Raw genomic sequence first — 25,464 nt, 5'->3', positions numbered from 1 at the left:
TCAATTCAGTTCCCACCCTTCCTCCTGTGAGAGGCAGCCCCGATCTACTCTCTCTGACTTTACCTTAGCCTAGAGCCTCAGATGGCTTCCCTCAATGGCTCAGCGGGTAAAGAACCTGCCTGCCGATACAAGAGATATGAGTTCGATCCCTGGGTCGGGAAGATCCCCTGGAGAAGGAAATGGCAACCTACTCCAGTATTTTTGCCTGGAAAATTCTATGGACAGAGGAGCCTGGAGGGCTACAGTCCATGGGGTCGCAAAGACTCAGACACGACTGAGTGGGCACACACACACACACAGCCTCAGATGATCAAATCCTGGAATCCTCATACCCTTGAGCTTGCGCTTTTCACTTGTTGATTTTGAGATTTGCCTGTGAGATATGTAGACCTCAATGCAGTAACTTCTGTTTTCTTTTGTAAACTAAAAACTCTTAACTGAATACACTCACTTTCAGTTAACATCCAGAAGTTGTCCAAAACTACAGAGGGTTCTCGAGTTGACCCCACGTGCAGGCTAACAAACTGGTCCTTCCCTGTTACAGGGATGCTGATTGAGGATGGAGGCTCCTGGGTCAGAGACGAAGGACTGGATTACTCAGGACATGGGCTTCCCAGGTGGCTCAGTGGCAAAGAATCTGCCTGCCAATGCAGGAGATGTGGGTTCCATCCCTGAGTCAGAAAGATCCCTTGGAGAAGGAATTGGCAACCCACTCCAGTATTCTTGGCTGGAAAATCCCATGGACAGAGGAGCCTGGTGGGCTACAGTCCATGGGTCACACAGAGTCAGACATGACTTAGTGACTAAACAACAGCAACAACATAGGGTCAACAGGCCTCAGGTTCTTGTTCCCCTAGTCCTCATATCTGCCAGGGGGCAGTGCTGAGTGGCCGAGGTGGGCACTGCACACAGTGGGTTGGTGTCAGAGCTATGAACCCCTGAGTTTAGGAAATCTGCCTTCTTTTAAGGAGCTTCTCGAAAAAATGCCCAGTCTTTGCCCATCAGGGAACCATGGTCTTTATGATCCTGAAAGTGATGTCGCTCAGTTGTGTCCGACTCTTTGTGACTCCATGGACTGTAGCCTACCAGGCTCCTCCATCCATGGGATGATCCTGAGTGGAAAACAAATCTGCCCTCTAACCTGGAAGCTGAGTGCCAAAGAATTGATGCTTTTGAACTGTGGTGCTGGAGAAGTCTCTTGAGAGTCCCTTGGACTGCAAATAGATCAAGCCAGTCAATACTAAAGTAAATCAACCCTGAATGTTCATTGGAAGGACTGATGCTGAAGCTGAAGCTCCAACACTTTGACAACCTGATGTGAAGAGCCAACTCATTGGAAAAGACCCTGGTGGTGGGAAAGATTGAGGACAGAAAGGGAGGGGGTGACAGAGGATGAGATGGTTAGATGGCACCACTGACTCAATGGACATGAGTTTGAGCAAACTCTGGGAGATAGTGAAGGACATGGAAGCCTGGCGTGCTGAGGTTCATGGGGTCGCAAAGAGGTGGGCACGACTGAGCAACTGAACAGCAACAACCTGGAAGCACTGTCTTTAGATTCCAAGGCTGCTCTGCAATGCAAATATCCTCCTGAAGGTAATCTAAGTCAAAAGCTCTTTTGGAGACAGGGCAGAAATCCCCTGGGTACATTGTCCTTTAAATCTGTTTCTACACAGCAGCCTTTTCTTTCCTCTCTGGTGTCTTCAGGGCTGTCGTTCCGAAGGTGTACTTAATGTAGAGAAACATCTTATTTGGAAATTATCTAAAAGATGATCCTGAGGTTTTGAGATGACAGATACTATACAATCTATCTGGGTAAACCTATCAGCATTTATTTTTTTAAAGTGACATTTGTTGCTGTAAAAAGTAAGTTATGCCATTATTTATTTTGGATCCAAGAGACCTTTAGTTGCCTTGGAGCAGAAAATTTTTAGCAGCTTATTGAGCTATAATTTGTACACAAAAAACCTTGAATGTTTAATGTGTATGATTTGATGAGTTTGGACATATGAATACACTGTGGTGCTCTCACCACAAAGGTGAGATGTTTATTACCTATCCATCACCTCCAAAATTTTCCTTGAGTCCCCTTCTCCCTTTTGGCATTTATACAATAACTATACGGGGTAAGTTCCATGTTAGTTACCTGGAGAGATTTAAAACATTCTGTAAAGATTTGGTGTTTGGCCCCAAAGTACTGAAGCTCAACGTACAGAGGACACTGGTAATGAGAGATGAAAGGCCCACGGGAAGGCTGTAGGAGACCCATGGAAGGATGACCCAGGAAGAAAGGGAAATCTCGTTGAGAAGTGTGGCCTGAGCTGACTTTTACATGTGTGTGTCTTTTGGCAGGAGAGACGAGTATATTCTTGGCAAGGGGAGTATAATGTGAGTGCAATCAGAGGCTGAGCAAAGGGTTCATGTTTGGGGACTTTGGGTAATGTTAAGGGACTCTTTTTACTTTGGAGGATGAGAAGAATCATAATTCGGAGTCCAAAAGCCTGGCAGAGGAGTTAAACTGGATGTGGTAACAGTTAGTGAACTAGAGAATGTTTCTGGGATGGGAAGACTGAACAACTTGGTTTGTAGCACTTAAGGTCCATGGGGCAGCAGTGAACTTCCCAGCAAGATGATGTTTCTGGTGAAACATCACCAGACTGAAAATGTCACAGGCTCTTGAGCTACAGGGAACTTTTCAGCAACTTGAACGACAATCCTGATCCACTGCTCTGGCTCTAGTAGTGAATATGTGTTTGAGTAACGCCTGATGACTGTTGCTTAGTGGAGAGATGCATTAAGGAACAGTTTGCTAAAAGCACAAGTCTTGGAAATGTATTTTGTTTTTCATCTTCTTTCTGTTATAAAATTTGAATTGTGTTTGGGGAGGGGGTCAGTATCTATTTCTTGGTTATCTTAATGCTTCAGAATGTCACAAAATATATAAAATGATATTTTAAGGATGATCACTTGTTAAAACAAGAGCGTGAATTTAGTTATTAATGACCATTTAAACTTTACAAATACATACCTAGTAATGCCTTATAAGAAGCAATTTCAATTTCTTTGATTTAGAGCTAGGATCCTTCTTAGAGATCCTAGGTAATAAATTTATAAAATGGATATTTACAGGGCCACAGCATAATTCATACAAGAAGGGGAAGGGGTTCATTTTAAAAAGGTAGTGATAACAGTTGTAGACACACTGTGGTGGGAGCAAATTGGCAGCAAAAACCTGAATTCTGTCATTTCAGTGGGAAGTGAGTAAATGATTTAACGTTTTTTTTTTTTTTTGGTGCCAATTAGGGAAAAGGCAGTAGACAGCTGTACAATGCGAAAGGTCTGACTAGTGCAGAGTTAAGGAAAGGCTCTGAATGTTGTTGCATTAACGTAGTCTTGAATAAAAAAATAAATTGCCGTATAAAGGTGCCACAGTCCAGGCCGTGTCCCAAGGACTGGCACGGTTATGTTTGCACTTTCTCACCCAGTGCCTTTGGTGCCCATTACCATGTCTGTCTGCCTCAAGGGAAGGAAATGAGGGTCATCAGCTCTTTTTGTGAATCATAGTCTTGCTCTCTTACTTTTATTACCCAGAGCAGAAGCAGTTACCTCTGTGAATCTTAGTAACAGTTTTTGCCTGACTATGCTTTTCTTTTCACTGTTACAGTTTTTTTTTGTCTTTTTTAATTTTATTGAGCATCTGCTATGGGCCAGGGTCTGTGTTAGCTACTGAGGACACAGGTAAGCAAATGCCTGTTTCCCATAACTGACAGGTCTGTGTGTGTTAGTTGCTCAGTGTGTGTGTTAGTTGCTCAGTTGTGTCTGAGTCTTTGAGACCTCATGGACTGTAGCCCTCCAGGTTCCTCTATCCATGGAACTCTCCAGGCAAGAATACTGAAGTGGGTTGCCATGCCCTCCTCCAGGGCATCTTCCCAACCCAGGGATCAAACCCAGGTCTCCTGCATTGCAGGTGCACTTTTTATCATCTGAGCCACCAGGGAAGCTCCCACTGTTACAGTTTTAACAGAAGATGGAACTTTGACCCTTTCTTTCTTGTATTCTATAAAAATTTATAATTGGTAGAAATACATTTAAATATTATTGTATGTTTTATGAGGTGCTCTTCTTTCTCTCTTTACTTTAGAATTACTAGGAAAATTAAGGAAAATGATAGATGTTGGTTCTGGTAACAAGTATGGCAGTATAGGTGCAGAGTACTTCAAAAATTGCCTAAAAGTAACTTCAGGTAATAGACATTATATTTATTTCCTAACTGCCATATTATTACATTATGGCAAAATATCCATGTTTTAAGTTGCTGAATAGTGAAATACTCTATCAGCTAAAGTTTAGTTTGGATTTTTCCAACTTGAGGGGTAAACACTAAGCATTTTAAATGTATTTATGGGCTTGGCAGTAACGTTAGACATTGAACTTATGACTAAATCCTGGATGCTCATGCGCCTACCTAATCTATAGATGAACAGAATCTTTCATTTAAGAGGGCCACTGGGCAAGGGTTTGTGTTAACAGTAGTTTGAAGGCAGAAATGAGTAGCTTGGAAGTGGGATCAGTGCAAAAATAATGAATAGGTTACATATTTTGGGTTTTTAAACATGTGATTTTGAAATTAAAAACCAGAATATTTTATACCCATACCAGTCTATTTCATGGCTTTCAAATAGTTTTTGTCGAGATCATTTTTACTTAAAATTAGATGCCAATTGAAATTAGATTGCCAAAGCAATCTCGAGAAGAAGAACAAAGTTGGAGGCATCATGCTCCCTGATTTTAAGTTATATTACAAAGCTGTAGCAATTAAAACGGTACGGTATTGGCGTAATTGCATACACATAGGTCAGTGGAACAGAATAGAGAGCTCAGAAATGAACCCATGCCGTATGGTCAATTAATTTATGATAAAGGAGCCAAGAATATACAATGGGGAAAGGACAGTCTCTTCAGTAAATGGGAAAATTGGACAGGCACATGCAAAAGAATGAAGCCGGACCACTGTATTATACCATATACTAAAAATTAACTAGAAATGGATTAAAGACTGGAATGTGAGACCTGAAACCTTTAAACTCTTAGAAGAAAACATAGACGTAAGCTTCCTGACATAGGTCTCGATGATTTTTTTTAATCTGACACCAAAAGCAAAAGCAATAAAAGCAAAAATAAACAAGTGTGAACACATCAAACTAAAAAGCTTCTGCTCAGCAATGTCTACTAAATGGAAGAAAATATTTGCAAATCGTATATTCGATAAGGGCTAATACCCAAAGTATATAAAGAACTCATGCAACTCAACAACAGAAAACAAATGATCTGATTAAAAAATGAGCAGAGGATACGAATAGACTTTTTCCCAAAGAAGACATACAGATGGACAACAGGTATGTGAGAAGATACTTAAAGTTATTAATTGTCAGAGAAATGTAAATCAGAATTGCAATAAGGTTATCACCTCACACCTTTTATAATGTCTGTTATCAAAAAGATAAGAAATAACAAGCATTAGGGATGACGTGGAAAAAAGGGAAACCTTGAGCACTATTGGGGGGAATGTAAATTGGTGCAGCCACCAATTTATGGAAAACAATGGAGGCTCCTGAAAAAAATCTAAAATAGAACTCCATATGATCCAGCACTTCCAGTTCTGGGTATCTATCTGAAGAAAATGCTAACTAGAGAAAACACTGCACCCTCATATTTATTGCAGCACTATTTGTAATAGCCAAGATATGAAGCAGCCTAAATATCCATCAATAGTTGGATGGATAAGGAAGATGTGGTATGTGCATATGTACATAGGAAGTGGGAGAAATGAGTGAATTGTTTGTTTTTATTACTTAATACAGTTAAAAGAATTCTTTTTTGCACTACCAGGTGTTCAAGCTACTGTAGTCAAAGAAGCCATAGACCTTCAACTCATACCTCAGCTGTCTCCATTTCGCATCTGGTTTCTTGATGTAATACCCACTACCATCCAGGACTACCTGCCTTTCTTCTTTGCTCATGCCAACATCCACCTGCCATTCCATTCCCCTGAAACTTCACTCATGTTCCAGTTACTTGAACCGAAAGACATCCTACACACATAGGGTCCATGTGTGAGGGTTATCACCAGCATAACTTTCTGTACCAAAATAAGGAAATAATAGTAACTTAGAATGAGGAAATCTACCACCGATACATCCTTGTTTCAAAGGTCCTGGCTCAACCCCACCACATGGGCACATGGGCTGTGATGAGCACTAACAAACGGTATGGTTCAACGTGTCTGCGATGGCGTCCACTTCAGAGCATCTACTTCTAACAGTGCTCCACCTACCTGACCACGCCAACCAGTGTTAAGTTTAACTAGCACCATTTTTGTTACAGTTCAGCTCAGACATGCAGAAACGTATACAAGGCGAAGTCCTTCAGGGTGGCAGGTTCGTGGATCAAGAAATATTCCTGGGTACACATACAGATCCTATTACTGTCTCTCCGGTCACAGCAGGGGCCTAGAAACTGTCCAAGGAAGGAAGTCTCTTCCTCTCTGTTAAGCTCTGAGCCCCATGGGATCTACCATGGAAACCTTTCTGCTGTGCTGGTTCCTCTTATCAAGTGATGTAAAACTTAGAAACTAGTCTCAATAAATGCCTTTTGATACCAAAAAAAAAGAGAGAGAGAGAAGTAAAGTTAGATGCTGAGATGTGCAGCTTAGGATGGATAGGTTCAACAGGACATTTTAAAGTGTGTCTACTTCCTGTATCAGGCTTATTAGTCAGGCAGGCACTTTGGCAATGGTAATTATGGATTGGTACAATCTAGCTACGGGCCAGTGCAGGAGACGTGGGTTCGATCCCTGGATCGGGAAGATCCCCTGGAGAAGGAAAGGGCAACCCACTCCAGTATTCTTGTCTGGAAGATCCCATGGACAGAGGAGCCTGGCAGGAGCCTACAGTCCATAGGGTTGCAAGAGTCAGACAAGACTTAGTGACTAAATGACCACCACCACAATCTAACTGGCACTTTAAACTTCTCACAAATAAAGAGGTCACATAGGTAACTTAGAAGTTCATTTTGTTACCTCCAAATACCTGGTATCTTAGTCTTTCTACAGGGAGCGGAGGGGATTGGAAGGTCAGATAAAGATAGAAGAGTTACTGGGGATGGTCTGTCCTGGAGCTAAAGAAGCAATATTGACAGAGATATAAACTCTATCATAAACTCACGTGTCCTCCTTCCCCTTTGCTCTCCCACTTCTTTTCCCCTTTGCCACTGCCAATTATGTCATGAGATTCTGCTTGTTGGACCAAATGAAGGATGGAGTTGGACTGGAGTATTCCAAGTAGAATGGAGAGTCCATAGCTGTCCTTAGATAGCATTGCATGATAAATTGGGTACATGTTCAAGTTGAAAAATGCAGTGAAAGTAGCAATAACTGTAAAATAGGTTATGACTAGAAACTGGTTTATTGCCCCACAAAACCAACTGGCGATGCCCTTGGGGTCTTTGTGCATTTCTTTTTTGTACTTTTAAGTTTGTTTACTTGGCTATCATGGGCATGCTTATCTAATGCCTACCTTTACTGTAGTTTAGCTTATAAGCACTTAAAAAATTGATACTCTTGTAAAATTTACAAGGACTTTAAGGAAATTAATACCATTGTGAAAATAAAACAGACTATTCATAGGTATATGGAAAGAGCAATTTTTATATATTTATCTCTGATTAAAATATTGCTCTGACTCTTCTTATCTATGTTTATCTATGTTCGAAGCATGGTCATTTCACTAATATACTGACAATAATAAAACTGTATTTATATTTACTTTGTCTACTTAGCTTTAACATTAATGCCATGAGGCTCAGAATTGGCTGTGAGATATAAAGTATACTTTTGTTTAAATTTATTCTGATTCACTTCTTAAATATCTCAGTTCAGTTCAGTTGCTCAGTCGTGTCTGACTCTTTGCGACGCCATGGACTGCAGCACGCCAGGCCTCCCTGTCCATCACCAACTCCCGGAGTCTACCCAAACTCATGTCCATTGAGTCGGTGATGCCATCCAACCATCTCATCCTCTGTCGTCCCCTTCTCCTCCTGCCCTCAATCTTTCCCAGCATCAGGGTCTTTTCCAATGAGTCAGCTCTTCGCATGAGGTGGCCAAAGTATTGGAGTTTCAGCTTCAACATCAGTCCTTCCAATGAACACCCAGGACTGATCTCCTTTAGGATGAACTGGTTGTATCTCCTTGCAGTCCAAGGGACTCTCAAGAGTCTTCTCTAGCACCCCAGTTCAAAAGCATCAATTCTTCGGCGCTCAGCTTTATAGTCCAACTTTCACATCCATACATGACCACTGGAAAAACCATAGCCTTGACTAGACGGAACTTTGTTAGCAAAGTTAATGTCTCTGCTTTTTAATATGCTATCTAGGTTGGTCATAACCTTCCTTCCAAGGAGTAAGCGTCTTTTAATTTCATGGTTGCAGTCACCATCTGCAGTGATTTTGGAGCCCCCAAAAATAAAGTCAGCCACTGTTTCCACTGTTTCCCCATCTATTTGCCATGAAGTGATGGGACCGGATGCCATGATCTTAGTTTTCTGAATGTTGAGCTTTAAGCCAACTTTTCCACTCTCCTCTTTCACTTTCATCAAGAGGCTCTTTAGTTCTTCTTTACTTTCTGCCATAAGGGTGGTGTCATCTGCATATCTGAGGTTATCGATATTTCTCCCGGCAATCTTGATTCCAGCTTGTGCTTCTTCCAGCCCAGCGTTTCTCATGATGTACTCTGCATATAAGTTAAATAAGCAGGGTGACAATAGACACCCTTGACATACTCCTTTTCCTATTTGGAACCAGCCTGTTGTTCCATGTCCAGTTCTAACTGTTGCTTCCTGACCTGCATACAGATTTTTCAAGAAATATCTCATGCAAAACTTAAATATTCCGTGAGAAGAATGTCATCTGAAGTTGTAAGAGAACAACTCCTCCTGTTATGCCTTAATATATATTAAGGTTTATTAAGCTTTGTTAAAAAAAATCACCCTATTTTCCAGTTGGGTAAAGATGATAAAGAATCTGCCTGCAATGCAGGAGACCTGGATTCAATCCTTGGGTTGGGAAGATCCCCTGGAGGAGGAAATGGCAACCCACTCCAGTATTCTTGCCTGGAGAATCCCATGGACAGAGAATCCTGGAGGGCTAGAGTTCATGGGGCCGCAAAGAGTCAGACACGACTGAGCTACTAACACTTTCACTTTTCAAAGCCCTGTCACTATAAATGTGCAGAGGCTTTCCTAAAGCAGGCGGACAGTCTTAGGGCCAGTCGTCTGTGGATAAGTTCAGACATGAACCTGAACCCGGAGGGTGGGAATTAACTACCTAGGAAAAGAAACTTCATGCTCTCCCAACTTCTCCTGGGTTTGAGTATTAGGTGGCTAGATGTTAGTAGGTACTTTTGGCAGGTTGGAGGCTGAGTAGGGAGCCATCCATGTACTGAACTATAAGCTGAAAACAGCTAAACTGTATGCTAGACTGTCCAGTTCCATGACATTCTGTGTTGATTTCTTTGTGTTCTTTCCAAATATTTAGTTCCCTTATACTTAAGTATTGCAGCCTTCCCTTGGCTGTGCACCAGGGACTTAAGAGAAGGCTTGAACCAGAGTAGTAAATTCAGAGCAGTGCCACTATTCTCTGTTTTGCAGGCGTCACTAGTGGGACACGCACCAGGCAGGTGCGTCTCAGGATACACGACTGAAGCTCCAAAAGGCCTGGGTTGAAAACTTTGAAAGATCATCATTTTTATTTGCTTAAAAATAAAAGATATTTTTTTTTTGTTTTATGACATCAAAGATATTTTATTTGTAATTACATCGTCAGGGAAGAGTGCAGTTATGAGGTGATTTTTACTTCCCTTTTGTAACTTGTTTACTTGGGCCTCCAAGCTTTAAGAACCTGGTGTACATATATCCCCTTCCTTTTGGTCCTCCCTCCCATCTCCCTCCCCACCAGGGATATATGTATGCCTATGGCTGATTCATGTTGCGGTTTGACAGAAAGCAACAAAAGTCTGTAAAGCAATTATCCTTCAATTAAAAAATAAATTTATTAAAAAAAAAAAGAACGAGGTGGAGGGACTTCCCTGGTGGTCTAGTAGTTCAGAATCTGCCTGGTAATGCAGGGGATGTGGGTTCGATCCCTGGTCAGGGAACTAAGATCCCACATGCTGAGGGGCAGGTAAGCCCTCTCGCTGCAACTTGGGGAGCCAGTTCTCTGCAACTAGAGAGTCTGTGTGCTGCAATGAAAGATCCCGCACACCACAACTCAGACCCAGCACAGCCAAGTAAAATGCTGAAGGAAGGGAACAAGGTGGAATTATTAACAGCATGCTGGCATTCTTTTGCCTTAATCTGTGTGCACATTTAACGTCCAGAAACATACAGTAAAGGCTTACCCGTTGAATTTTGTACATATGTGTATGTGTGCATATATATGTGTGTGTATGTAGCTCCACATTCCCTCAGTATACACGTGATACATACAAATGAATCAAATATAAGGCTATGTTTTGGCTATTTCCTTATGTCTGGTGAGAAACTTACTTCCTGTTGCCTGGTGGCTTTGCTGAATGAATGCATTCAGAATAGGTTTGATTTACTTGAAAATAATATTTTTCTCAATGTTTTTAATTTTAGATATCTCCAATCCAAAACTGGGGAATTGAGCTCTGAGTACAAACAACCACTTTCACAGAGGTTTTAGATGATATTATTATCATGTTAAAAAATGAAACGTTTAAAAATCTGAAATTTGATTTATGTAGGAAGCATAGAAAACTCTCCATGTTTAATGTCCTGCTCCACATGATAGAAGGATCTCCTGGTACAAGCCTAAGCCAGATGGTTTTATCTTCTTTTGGCTTGTGCTGGTCAAGATGTCCCCAGCCCTATTGATTGGGATGGCCAGTTCTTTGACCCCTGTCTAAAGGCCACGCAGAGCCTCTGTGTCCTTATTGTCTTCTTTGACAACTCCTGTTAATAGTTGTATATCTAAAAAACAGTTTTGGTTGCTGTTATTTTATTTTTTTTACTGTGTGAATGTTGGAGTTAAAGATTGGAATCCTACCTGTAATTTCTCTCTAGCTCAGAGTTGTTTCTGTTTACTGGGCGTAGTTTGCTTTTGGTAGTAGAGAGCGAATACTTCCCTTGTATGTCTACAGTGACTGAAGGAGAACATGTAAGCAAAGCACCCGAGAAAACACCCGGCATATGGACATTTATTTATCAGTCCCTTCCTTCACATTTCCTTTCCAGAAACAATTTTAGTTTTCTTTCAGAATTTTCCAGTGGGTGATCTATGCTAAAATTATTATCAATTAATATAATTTTAAAGCTTTACCTATAGTTAATACTTTTATTGTTGTTTAGTTGCTCAGTCGTGTCTGACTCTTTACAACCCCATGGACTGTAGCCTGCCAGGGTTCTCTGTCCATGGGATTCCCCAGGCAAGAATACTGGAGTGGGTAGCCATTCCCTTCTCCAGGGGATCTTCCTGACCCAGGGATCAAACTGCCTCTCTTATGTCTCCTGCATTGGCAGGTGGATTCTTTACTGCTGAGCCACCAGCAAAACCCTAAGAATTTACTTATGTATCCTATAGTGTTAACTAAAATGCCCCAGTAAAGGTTGAACGGAGATGGATTGAGAGGCCTGGTATTGGTTTGGCCAAAAGGTTTGTTTGGGTTTTTCCATAAGATGTTACAGAAAAACTTAAAGGAACTTCTTGGCCAACCCCAAGAGAAGCCATGTTTTCCCTTAGTCTCCGTTTGTACTTCGTGGGCCTAACCAGTTCTTTACTCACAAGCCTTCAGGGGCTGAAGGAGACTGGAACATTTTGTGTTTTGCTTAAAGTGGGACTGGCTGCAAAAAGACAGTTTTGAAGTTCATATATTGTTCTGAAGCTAAAGAACATTGTCACACATACCTGCTAGAATATTACAATATTATCTACTTTTCCTGTATATCTTATTGAGTTGGGCGTTAGTCATCTACATTTACCAAAGTGAATATTAAAAATATTTTATAAGCTTTTCTGATAGGTATATTTTACTTTATTATTATCTTCCTTAATTGCTAATATCTAATAATAAATACCTCATGATTTTGAGGTAAACTTTATAGGTTGTTCTCTGTCTGAGGATTTTTACTTTAGTTATAAATGAAGTTATAAAACAGTCAATCTTAAAGGAAATCAACTCTGAATATTCATTAGAAGGGCTGATGCTGAAACTGAAGCTCCAATACTTTGGCTTCCTGATGCAAAGAGCTGACTCACTGGAAAAGACCCTGATGCTGGGAAAGATTGAAGGCAAAAGGAGAAGGGAGTGGTAGAGGGTGAGATGGTTAGATAGCATAACGGACTCAATAGACATGAATTGGAGCAACTCTGGGAGATGGTGAAGGACAGGGAAGCCTGGAGTGCTGCAGTCCTTAGGGTCACAGTATCAGACACAACGTGGCAACTAAACAACCACCACCTAAATGCAGAGAGCACATTTTAAAGCGATCTTTTTCTATCATTGTTCTGCTATCTGAGAGATTCATTGCCCAACTTATTTTTTTTTTTTTTTTTACTTCTTTGAATTTAAAAATCTCATTTGCAACTTTGAACTCTATTTTGCTCCTGGGCTTTTATTTCTTTCTATTCCTTTCCAAACCCCATCTCCCCCCTCACACTGTGTATTTAAGTCTTAGTTTTGCTACTGGCCTTGCTGCTTTCACCCTGAAAACTATAAATAGCTTATCCTGCCAATTTTGTGTGATCCATGAAAACTGTAGCCCATTTCTTTGTTTCTACCTGGCTACTTCAGGCTCCATCATTAATTTTCTTCAGGAAAAAAAATAACCTGATATTTAAAGTCTAGCTTGAATTTGCCTCTTTCAAGAGCCTTGTAGGAACTGCTGGGCTTGTAAATGAGAATCCTGATTTGTTGGGAGGGAGCTTGGACCCCAAGAGCACACTTCCCATTCCAGGACCCAGGTGACTGGGGCCGTTTCTAACACCAGGCACCACTGGACTTGTGGTGGCTACTTATTATCAATATGTGGGAGTGACCCCGAATAACTGACTCTTCTATTTCTCGACAGTAACACTGGACAACACATAATTTCCATGTGCTAGGAAAATATAGTTTAGGGAACCTAGCAAGTGACCCCGGAGAAGGCAATGGCATCCCACTCCAGTACTCTTGCCTGGAAAATCCCATGGACGGAGGAGCCTGGTAGGCTACAGTCCGTGGGGTCGCTAAGAGTCGGACACGACAGAGCGACTTCACTTTCACTTTTCCCTTTCATGCACTGGAGAAGGCAATGGCAACCCACTCCAGTATTCTTGCCTGGAGAATCCTGTGGACAGAGGAGCCTGGTGGGCTGCCATCTATGGGGTCGCAAAGAGTTGGACAGACTGAGCGACTAAGCACAACATAGCAAGATGTTCGTGTTCGTGGTCAGCGGCTTCAGTGGTGTCTGACTCTTTGCAGCCCCATAGACTGCAGCCCACCAGGCTCCTCTGTCCACGGGATTCTCCAGGCAAGAATACTGGAGTGGATTGCCATGCCCTCCTCCAGGGGATCTTCCTGACCCCAGGGAATGAACCTACATTGCCTGCAGTTCCTGAATTGGAGCAAATTCTTTACCACTGAGCCATCAGGGAAGCCCAAGTGAAGCTGACCTGATTCAAAATGTCAATCAGCCAATCATTAAATTGATTTCCTATTGTATACTTAATATGACACCAGAAGCAATGAGGTTTCACTAAAAGTTACTTGATGTGTCATTTGATATGTACTTTATTTAGAATTATGTGGTAGTGGAAATTCTTTCTGGAAGAGGCTGTGCAGGAGGAACGTATATCTTTCAGAGCTCTGTAGACTGTAGTTACTCATATCTACTCCCCAGAAGACAGGCCTAGGGTACAGAAAGACATGCTGGTACCATCAGTATGTGGCTGGTAACTGAAAACTTAAGAATGAATGAAGTTCAGAATAGAGAAGGCATGGAAGGAGGAGATAGCCTAGGACAGGGTCCTCACAGACTCCAATGCTTAATAAAATAATAAGCCAGCCAGGCATCTTTATTGAAAGCAGAATTAGCTGACTTACTCCTTAGAATCTGAAAATCAATGTAATAAATGGACTCTAGAATCTACAGCTTCTGAATTAATAGGTTTCTTTTTTCCTCTCAGTCAGGTTTGAACTCAATAAAGAAGGAAGATACATTAGGACACACTGTTGTTTTGGTTATGATGTTCTGTTTTATGTATACAGTTTTTAATCTGTTGATCTTTTTTAAGAAGCGGGATTGAAAAATTATATAAAGAAGGAGGCAGAGGACTTTTATTGACACTTTATGTGCTTAGTTGAGGTTGGGTTTTCTTAAACTAAGAAGTGGTTCTCTTGTCTGGAAAGGAATTCAGGTGAGTGAGTGAGTTTCTGAAATCTGGAGGACACAGTCTTAAAACAGAAACTGTGGTTCATGCTTCCAAATATAGCTTCCCATGTAAATAGTCTTATCATCCGAAGGTTGGGTCTTTATTTTATTTAGAAGGTAGATTTTATATGATACGCTTATTTTTTAAAAACAATAGATTAAACTTTACTACGTCTCCATATCGTTATCATGAAAGAATTATAATTTGTGCCAAAGAGCTGAGTTTCTAGTCATTAGTTTACTCTGAAGTCTTATCCCTTCAGCTAAAGCATTTTATTATCTGGATCGCACTGTCTGAGGGCTCAGATTCTAGCACAGTGGTGACTGGTACCCAGGGCTGAATCAGGGACATGGAATGCAGCTTCTTCCTGGTGACTGCAAGGCACCTGCCTCTAGCACGATCCTGCGTCTAGTGGTGAAGATTAACAAGACCACACATGAACGTGGATTTCGTTTTTGGGGTGTGACTGTGGCAGCGGGGGTGTTACTTTTTATCAGAGCAAGTGACCTTTCCTAGCATTCTCTGCAGTTCCAGTTCTGTTAGGTGTAGTCAGCCAGAGACGATATTATGATTATTATAATATTATGATATTATTATTATAATATTATGATAGGTAATATAACATTATCTATCATTATTATGATAGATAGGGCTTCCCTGGTGGCTCAGATGGAGAGAGTTCACCTGCAATGCAGGAGACCCAGTTTCCATCCTTGGGTCAGGAAGATCCCCTGGAGAAAGGAATGGCAGCCCACTCCAGTATTCTTGCCTGCAGAATCCCATGCACAGAGGAGCCTGGTGGGCTATAGTCCATGGGGTCGCGTAGAGTTGGACACGCCAGAGCGACTAATCCACGCACATGAGAGATTTAGTCCACGTCTTCCTTTGACTCCAGCTCTGCCTCTCTGAATTCTTGTTTGTGGAAGTTTAGTTTTCCGAAATAGAATTCAGCAAATGTCGGCTAGCTGATGTTCTCTCACATCTCAAGTATTCTTTTTTTTTTCCCTTGAATGTTTATTTCATTTATTTATTTGGCTGCACCAGCTCTTGGCTGTGGCATCTAGTTCCCTGATCAGGGATTGAACCTGGGCCCCCTGCATTGGGTGCACAGAGTCTTAGCCACTGGACCACCAGGGAAGTCCCTCAAGTATTCTTTCTTTTTTAAAATATAATTTTATTTATTTATTTCTTTTTGGCTGTGCTGGGCTTTCTCTAGTTGCGGCGCACGGGCTTCCCACTGTAGTGGCTTCTCTTGTCGCAGAGCACGGGCTCTAGCGTGCTCAGGCTTCAGTAGCTGCAGCACGTAGGCGCAGTAGTTGAGGCTCCTGGGTTCTAGAGCACAGGTTCAATAGCTGGGCATGGGCTTCGTTGCTCCCCGGCATGTGGGGTCTTCCCAGATCAGGGATTAAACCTGTGTCTCCTGCATTGGCAGGTGGATTCTTTACACTGAACCCCCAGTGAAGCCCTCAAGTATTCTTCATACTGTGGGATCAGCATGGTTCACTAGCAAGGTGGCTGTTTTTAGGCAGTTGTTTCAAGTTATTGGGAATTTGGTTAAACTGCATAAACCAACAATGTATCTGTGTCACTCTAGAAAATCTCACTTTAGCCCTTGGTTAAAAAAAAGAAATCTCTAGAAGGTTTTGCTTAATAGAATTTCTTCTGATAGATGTTTAGGGAGGTATATGTGCATGTTGATATACCTAAAGGTTGACCTACAACTTTTACATTTTCCTTTGATATATATTCCCCTTCAATAAAGCATATAAGGTATGCATTTTGCACCATAGCTTAAGAAAATAAGATAACATACTTCTGCCTGCATCAATCTTTTCTTCGCAACTGGGCGTACTCTCTTAATTGAACTATCGTGCACTTAAACTTCAAACTTATCACCTTAGTTTTGTATCGCAGCCATTCATGCCTGTTAAATTGTCAGTTCCAGTGAGATCTGAGACTCCAGTGAGACCAATAACTTGTTAGTGAATGTTCAGTATCCAGAGGAGTGTTTTATAGATAGTCGATCCTCAGTAGATATTTCATGATTGAATTGATTGAATTACTCACTTTTAATATCTCTTCAATTGGTGATCTGCAGAAGATAGGATACTACAAGAAGGAGGTGTAAGTAATAGTAGCGGCCTCTTTGTACTTGGAAGTTACACCTAGGAAACAATATCACTGCAACAATTTATTCTGAATTCACACATCCAGAGAAATTTCAGGTCTAATCTAGTACCATGTTGTAGCATGGATCATATCAACAATCAGACTTACCAGAGACATAAAGAACAGACTTTTGGACACAGTGTGGGAAGGAGAGGGTGGGATGATTTGAGAGAGTAGCATTTGAGACATATACATTACCATGTGTAAAATAGATAGCCAGTGAGAATTTGCTGTATGACGCAGGGAGCTCAAACCCAGTGCTCTGTGACAACCTAGAGGGGTGGGAGGAGGGAGGGAGGTTCAAGAGGGAGGGAACCTATGTATACCTATGGCTGATTCATGACAGAAACCAACACAATATTGTAATTATCCTCCAATTAGAAAAAACAGTTGGACTCTCAGGGTTGGAAGGGTCCTGAAATGGCACCTGTTCCAACCTTCCATCCAGTGCTTGAGTTCCTTCTGTGGCAGTGGTGTCCATCTTGGCCATCAATTTGAATGACTTGAGCTTCAAAAGCCCTGTGTTAAAAACAAACAAACAAACCCGTGTTCATGCTTCATCTCACTCCAGCTTTATAAGCATCTCTGTGGGTGGGACCTGGGCCTCCATCTTGAAGAAAACTCCTTAGGTGGTTGCAATATGCATTCCAGGTTCAGAACAACTGTTCTAGAAACTCAGTATCAAGTATCTTTCCCATCTGACCAAACTCCTCTGGTGATGAGCACTTCACTGTCCAACTTAATCTTGTATTTATTCCATTTATTCCAACAGTGACTTAATTATGAATGTTTAAATTATATACTAGTTAAATTACATAACATAAATCAAGCATCCCAATTTAATGCTCAGTTGTTGATAAACAACACTGAAGAGAGAGTGACATTTAAATTCGAATTATCTTCTTTGAAGTAGTACTGCTGCACTTTTGAATGACTTCCAAAAGGCTGATCATAAGAACCACTTTACTCATTTTCAAATTCTACTTTAGCAGTAATCAAGTTACTTGGTGTGACTCAGATGAACAGTCTGCTCTTAGAATATTAGGATCATTTCACTTTCTTGTACCTGGGAAAACAGAGAACAGTCAGATTGCTTTTGTATTCACCTGCCCATACCCGTTAGGTAGACCCTTTTGGAAATGTGCTGGTTTCTTAGGACTGCAACGTACCATCTAGGAAACTTGAGGTATACCGGAAGGGGAGCTTTTGTACGGCTCTTTGATTTTAGAGGAGAATTTTTAGAGAAATCTGTATGAGACCACACACAGATACCTACACACCTGCATTCGTGCTTAGGAACTTATCTATCCTGAGACTGCTTATCTGTATGTCAACTCACTTGAGCACTTTTGCATTCCCTTTGAACCTTTAAAAGAATCTAGGTACTAAAAGTTAGTATTTAACATCATTACTAAGTACTCATGTAGCTCTGGAGTCAGACAAACCTGGATTTGAGTATTGTCTCCACGTCTCCTCATTGTTATTCTTGTTGCATCGCTAAGTCGTGTCTGACTCTTTGCCATGGAAGGCAGCAAGTCAGACTTCCCTGTCCTTCACTCTCTCCTGGAGTTTGTTCCAACTCATATTCATTGAGTTGGCAATACCATCCAACCTCTCATCCTCTGTCACCCTCTTCTCCTTTTGCCTTCAATCTTCCCCAGCATCAAGGTCTTTTCCAAGTCAGGTCTTTGCATCAGGTGGTCAAAGTATTGAAGCTTCAGCTTCAGCATCAGTCCTTCCAATGAATGTTCAGGGTTGCTTTCCTTTAGGATTGGTTTGATCTCCTTGCAGTCCAAGGGACTCTCAAGAGTCTTCTCCAACACCACAATTCAAAAGCATCCTAGGGCAAAAATTATAATTGTTTCTCAGTTTCATATCTCTGTAAAGTAGAGATAATGACACATATCTTATAGGGATGTGGTGAGGACTGATAGTAATAATGCATATAAAGTCTCACCATAGCCCCAGGGTTTTAGGGGCTATTAACTTAAAATAGTTAAGTAATTTGCATTGAAACTGGGGTTTTCAAGGATGAATAAAAGTTTGTTGAAGAGGAGAGTTAAGGCCATTTTAAGGAGAGAAAGAAAAGAGAAAACCCTCCAAAGCACCAGCCTGTGGATCACCTGGCAGAATGCTTTGTAAGAAGACGTGGTGTGGGGAGTGCTCTGGACACAGTGAACCCTGTGGAGCTGGTGATCAGATTTAAGGACAGGCAAGAGCTGCAGTCCATGGGGTTGCAGAGTCAGACACAACTGAACAACTGAACTGAACTGAAGATAGGTCCATGAGTGTTTTATATCCAGTTATGAGTTTTGATTTTATAAAGTTTTGAGTCAGTGATACCTAATTGTGTTTTAGGAATGTACCTGGAATATAGAAATCCAGGTGGCCAGTTGTTGTTGCAAGTTTATCGACGATAACTGGATGACATAGGAATAAAGTAATTATAGCAGGAGTCAAGAGATTTGAACAAGTTTTCTGGCTGGTTTTGCTTTTTGTATGAGGGAAGAATTTTGAGCATAAAAGAAAGGGTTAAGTCGTGTGTGTGTGATATTTCCCCAAGGCCTAAAGGTCATTAGAGGCAGGGACCCGCTTCTAACACTTCTGTTTGGTACCCACAGTGCATCAAACCGTACTCAATAAATACTTAACTACATTTGAGTAAGAAACACAAAATTATAAGATCTGGAATATTTGTATATGTATACTTTATTATTTTGATAAATCTATGGGGTATTATAAGAATAATCCTGGATGTATAGTGGAAAATTCACTCTTCACCACCTTTGGTTAAATAAAATAATCCAGGTATCTCATTAAAATTAATCTTTGTATTTAATAGTGTTCTCTCTTCTGATTGTTACCATTTCCTTTAAAATGTAATTGTCTATAATCCTTTTAATTTTGGGTGTGTCAGTGGAATTGTTCTTCCCATTTTGCAGTTGAAGAATTCTGCTAGGGCAGTTTGAGACAGACCAAATCCTGAACTTGGAATTCACGGTGGTAGATCTGTAGCTCAAAGCTTTAGTCATAAATCCTGAGACCAAGAAACAACAAGCAGTGATGCTAATAGAAAGGCTTTCATGTTCCAAGAAGTGTATTACTTTATACACAAAATAGTCAATGCACTATTTAAATATTATTACATGGGAATTTTTTATTTTCCTGGCTGATTTTTTCCCCCCTTTTGAGGCCATCTAATGCTATTGGATTGTAAGTGTAGGTTCACGTGAGTGCATTCGGGCACACACACCAGTTGAGGAGGTCCTGAGCGAGGTTCTCAAACACCCAGACTGTAAGGTGGCAACGCTTAACCTCGAACAGGTAAAGACCACCTCCGACTCCCACGGAGGCGGGAGAGAGCGTGACCTTATGATATCCCATTTGGTAAGGTCTGCGGCAAGATCCTGTATCACCATGACTCGGCACCACTCACCCATCGATTCTGCAGCCAGGGGAACGCACCGAGGAGCAGAGCTAACCTGCCAGGCGGCGGTTCCCGTGAGACACTGGCACGTGCATCCCCGTCAGTGCGTCTCAGGCCCGGTACCTCTGACGACGGAAGAAAGCAGGGCGCTCCTGGACGGTTTCCGGCCTGGCTTCCGCCGACGGGAGGGCTGGCCGCCGGGCGTGCTGCGGCGCTGTGGTGGCCACCGCGGGGGCCTTTCAGGGAAGGAGAGTGACAGAAGAAGACCGAGGTGGCCGGAGCCTCCATGTGGCTGAAAGACCACAGTCCACTGACACCAGCGCTCCGGGGTCGGGCCTCGTGACCGGATGTGTGACACATGGGTCAGTGGTCCCAGGACTTAGGTCACAGAGACACGCGTGGTCGTTCCATCAGCGAGGTGACCGATGAGTTGACTAGTCTGTTGACTGGGAGCTCACGGTACATCCTGATGAACTCTCTTGGGGACAAATCCTCTGAAACGGTGTGATGACTGTGGTGATGGCTGGATTCTCTTATTAAAGAAAAGCCTTCTCGTTATTGACTCTTCCTCCTATTCATTTAGGGGTCTTCCTTGGTGGCTCAGTGGTGAAGAATGCGCCTGCGATGCAGCAGTTGCAGGAGATGCAGGTTTGATCCCTGGGTGGGAAGATCCCCTGGAGGAGGGCATGGCCACCCACTCCAGTATTCTTGCCTGGAGAATCCCATGGACAGAGGAGCCTGGCGGGCTACAGTCCACGGGATCACAAAGAGTGGGACACGACTGAAGTGACTTAGCATGCACACATGCCTATTCATTTAGGTCCAGAGGATCCAATTATACCTTAGCTTTTTATGTTACTGAGTCTAGAGATGAGGCAGGCCAAGTTACTTCTTACATAGTTCTCTTGTTGGGACAAAGGCTCTGAAAGATGGCATCTGTGGGCCTTTAATATCAACATTAAAGAGCAGGTGAATTGTATTTTCTTTCCATGTAAGGAAATAGTGACTTCTGTAGAGCAACTCTGAAATGCAGTCATTGCATTATTGTCAGCTTCCCTGGTTCAGAAAACTAAGATCATGGCATCTGGTCCCATCACTTCATGGGAAATAGATGGGGAAACAGTGGAAACAGTGTCAGACTTTATTTTTTTGGGCTCCAAAATCACTGCTGATGGTGATTGCAGCCATGAAATTAAAAGACGCTTACTCCTTGGAAGGAAGGTTATGGCCAACCTAGACAGCATATTTAAAAGCAGAGACATTACTTTGCCAACAAAAGTCCGTCTAGTCAAGGCTATGGTTTTTCCAGTGGTCATGTATGGATGTGAGAGTTGGACGGTGAAGAAAGCTGAGCGCCGCAGAATTGATGCTTTTGAACTGTGGTGTTGGAGAAGACTCTTGAGAGTCCCTTGGACTGCAAGGAGATCCAATCAATCCATCCTAAAAGAGATCAATCCTGGGTGTTCATTGGAAGGACTGATGTTGAAGCTGAAACTCCAATACTTTGGCCACCTCATGCAGGGAGTTGACTCATTGGAAAAGACCCTAATGCTGGGTAGGATTGGGGGCAGGAGGAGAAGGGGACGACAGAGGATGAGATGGTTGGATGGCATCACCGACTCGATGAACATGGGTTTGGGTAGACTCCGGGAGTTGGTGATGGACAGAGAGGCCTGGCATGCTGCAATTCATGGGGTTGCAAAGAGTCGGACATGACTGAGCGACTGAACTGAACTGGTGGCTCAGACGGTAAAGCTTCTGCCTACAATGTGGGAGACCCGGGTTCGATCCCTGAGTAGGGAAGATCCCCTGGAGAAGGAAATGGCAACCCACTGCAATATTCTTGCCTGGAAAATCTCATGGATGGAGGAGCCTGGTAGGCTACAGTCCATGGGGTTGCAAAGAGTCGGGCATTATTGTCAGGACTGATAATCTCTTAAAGTGTTACCAATTCTGTCATGCACTGTATGTCTTAAGATGCTCCCAGATAATTCTTGTCCCACAGAAACAGTGTGAGATGGTAAATGTTTGCTGCTGTTTCAAGTTGATAGGTTGTGGGGTGATTTGTTATGCAGCAGTAGAAGATAGCAATACATGGGAATTCTATATTTTTCTGGGTGAGTTTTTTCTTTCCTTTTGAGGCCATCTAATGCTATTGGATTACTTCCTTACTTGGTGTTTTTCCTTCAACTCTAGAATTCTTCCTGCTTATGACAGTGAGTTTTAAAACTAACTGAAGTGTAAAGTGGTACTTTTCACAGTGATTGTCACACAATAGTGTGTAAGGAAATTGTAGTCACATCTAGAAGTTCTAAGCAAATTTGGTGTAAAGGTCTGTACTAAGAAATGATATACTGTGCTTGTGCAGAAGAGAATTTTTGCAACCTATTTTCCAACAAATGTGTGTTTTTCCTCTTTAAGATATTACCTGTTTGAGATTATTTTATGTTTTAAATCACATTGTGAAGTTTGGAGAAAGAACAAGCTTGGACATTTTTTATGAAGAGTTTATTGTAGGGAAGGAGACAGAATATAGAAGTAACTGCTGGCTTCTTGGCAGGGAGGGGTGTTTTCAGTGTTTTGGTCGGTGCTGTACTGCTCGGGCAGAATGTGGACAGAGTTTATAAAAGGCAGAATCCTGCAGTGGAGGGCACATGTGTGAGGCTTGTGTGACTGGCACCGCCCATGAGCCAGAATGCTCACCAAATCCACACGTGGATCACAGATTCCATCACGTCCCAAATGCCATGAGTCGCCACTTTCATGTGATGGTATGTTGTTGATACTTAGACTCTTAATCGGGGAGCATGTGATATTTATAAATCCAATTATTTTCAGAAATATGATAATCCAGAACACCAGTATGACATGGATTAATATCTAGTACCTTTGTGTTTTTTAATCACTCATATTTTACCCTTAAAACTTGTACAGTCTTTCAGAAATGGGCCTGTCAACTGGGATCCTGGCGTTTCCTAGGGTTCCAGGAGAGGGAAGGTTCAGATGAGTCAGCTCTTGCCAGAGTCTCTGAAGACTTGAAAGCCAACAGGATGCTATACTTCTGCATCATATCTTTCTAATATCTGTTTCAAAATCTTTGTTCTGTTGAATGAGAAGAAACTTTCTCAATGAAAGCTTGTTCATTGCCTATTCGTGCCCATTTCTCCCCACCTCCCCATCAGCAAATTCTCTCTTTCTCTTTCTCTCTATGCTCTAAATTCTCTGTCTTGGCTAACTTTGTGCCAGTGCAGAGATGATTAGCAAGAACATCATTTAGATCAAATAATACATTCTTTTTGGAAACATGACTGTGACATAGCAACAGAGCAAAGGCAGAGAGATAAGTGAATATATATTTCATTCACACATAAAATTTTGTGTGTTTACATACAGAAATGTAGATATAGACATTATATATGTATGTGTGTGTCTGTTTAGTCGATCAGTTGTGTCTGACTCTTTGTGACCCCATGGACTGTAGCCCAGTAGGCTCCTCTCTCCATGGGATTCTCCAGGCAAGAATACTGGAATGGGTTGCCATTTCTTTCTCCAGTTATATATGTATATTTATGTTTACTTATTAATATGTAACAATGCATATGTATAACAACTGGGAAGCAGAGATTGGGGTTCAGGCATGAGGACCTGACCAAGGTGAGTAGATGAGGGACAAAAACAAGGACTGAAAGATGACTCCAAAGTTTCTAATTAAAAGACATACTTTAACTTCATAGGGATGTATAATTACAAAATTTTGATATACAGAGCAATTTTTATTGATAGAACCCAGAGATGTGGCGATGGCAGGAATTACTATCTTGTGAATGAGAAAATAGAGGCTTGAAGAATTTTAACTGACTTGCTTAAAGTCTTATAGTCAATAAGGAACAAAACTGAAAGTTGAATCTGGGGTTCTTTCTTCAGATCTAGTTAAAACTTTCCATTCCCAGAGATTCTTCAGTCCAGTCCTTGGATGGTTCTCTGGGGATCCGTAAGGTGCTAAAATGTGTGCTTGAGTGTAGTCTAAATTTCCTCACCAGGGGACTTGGAGATTCTCAAAGGGGTCATGTCTCAAAAGAACTTAAGAACTTGGTTTCTGCTTGGTTACTGTCTGGCCCATGTGACTGAAAGGATGATGAAGTAGTAGGGGTGGCCCTACCTAGTAACTGGATTGTGGAAAAGCCCCCTCCCAGAAGGGAGGTGCCTCATGGTGAGAAGAATCCTGATTTTGGGATGAACCTGGAGCCTGTTATACAGAATGGAGTAAGTCAGAAAGAGAAAAACGGTGAATACTATATACTAACTTCAAATCTAGAAAGATGGTATTGAGGAATCTATTTGCAGGGCAGGAATAGAAGCGCAGATATGGAGAACAGACTTGTGGACACAGCGGGGGAAGGAGAGGGTGGGGCGAATGGAGAGAGTAGCATGGAAACATATACATCACCATGTGTAAAGCAGACAGCCGGTGGGAATTTGCTATATGACACAGGGAGCTCAGCCCGGTGTTCTGGGACAACCCAGAGGGATGGGAGGGAGGTTCAAGAGGGAAGGGACGTATGTATACCTATGGCTGATTCATGTTGATGTATGGCAGAAGCCAACACAATGCTGTAAAGCATTTATCTTCCAATTAAAAAGAGAGAGAGAAAAAAAGAGCAAGACTGTGGAATTCAGCGAATTTTTAAAGGAAATTTTTTACCTGGGAAGGAGCTGGCTCTGGATCCCAGTTGGGGAAACAGGTTGGACTCAAGAGCTTAGGTCTCATAGATTTCATGACTCTGGGAAGGGGTTAGAGCTCACCTGTATATGTGCGGGGTTTCTGGTCCCTTCTGGCCTTCCTCCCACAGACAGAGACTCTTCACTCTGCGGTGGGCTGATGACCAACTGCAGAGGAATTGGACTCTCCCAGAGGAACTGGGAGACTATGGTTTCTGACCACCGTCAGCGGGGTGCTGTGGACAGTTCCAGTGAGGGCGGTGGGTGCCTTTTGGTGAAAACAAACTTAAATTTTGTTATCAAGAGCCGTTCTCTGCCATTTTATAATCTGACCTCCAATAGGTCTGTTTATACTCTGTGAGTGGAATACTTGTTAGACTTAAGTGGAAGCAGCTCTATATGAAAATGTCTATGGAGAAGTTCTCCAAATTGCTACACTTCTTCTCCCCCGTCCCCAACAGTAGTAAACAGGAAACATTCTTAAGCAGGAAACAGGGAAGAATTAAAGTGGTGAGGCTGGAGTCTGAGACTGCGTGGACGGACGTAGCCTGCAGATGAATACTTTGGCAGGAGTTACTGTGGCCATGCTAGCAACCTTCTCAAGTTGAACTGTGTCGGCCATGAGGTTTTGGCTTTTATAAAAACTTGGAAACTGTCGGAACAAA

The 25,464-nt window shown here is 42.0% G+C and overlaps 1 protein-coding gene and 2 long non-coding RNA genes across 3 annotated transcripts in view; 2 read left to right on the top strand and 1 right to left on the bottom strand.

Moving 5' to 3' along the window:
* The window catches only part of FGF14 (fibroblast growth factor 14), a 619,177-nt gene that overhangs the window by 13,265 nt on the left and 580,448 nt on the right, over positions 1-25,464 (top strand). The gene's annotated exons all lie outside the window — the stretch shown is intronic.
* On the bottom strand, positions 16,663-20,406 carry LOC145530558 (uncharacterized). The gene is made up of 4 exons (XR_014071894.1): positions 20,090-20,406; positions 18,099-18,493; positions 17,081-17,172; positions 16,663-16,925 (listed from the first exon to the last, which is right to left on the bottom strand). It is a non-coding gene; the product is annotated as an uncharacterized LOC145530558 (long non-coding RNA).
* On the top strand, positions 19,264-24,720 carry LOC145530559 (uncharacterized). The gene is made up of 3 exons (XR_014071895.1): positions 19,264-19,532; positions 19,571-20,782; positions 23,596-24,720. It is a non-coding gene; the product is annotated as an uncharacterized LOC145530559 (long non-coding RNA).

The sequence above is a fragment of the Giraffa tippelskirchi genome, chromosome 12, assembly GCF_054371585.1.
Source record: "Giraffa tippelskirchi isolate mGirTip1 chromosome 12, T2T-mGirTip1v1.2.pri, whole genome shotgun sequence".
NCBI lineage: Eukaryota > Metazoa > Chordata > Mammalia > Artiodactyla > Giraffidae > Giraffa > Giraffa tippelskirchi.
The sequence above is the reverse complement of the archived record's forward strand: the minus strand, read 5'-3'. Positions and strand labels throughout refer to the sequence as shown.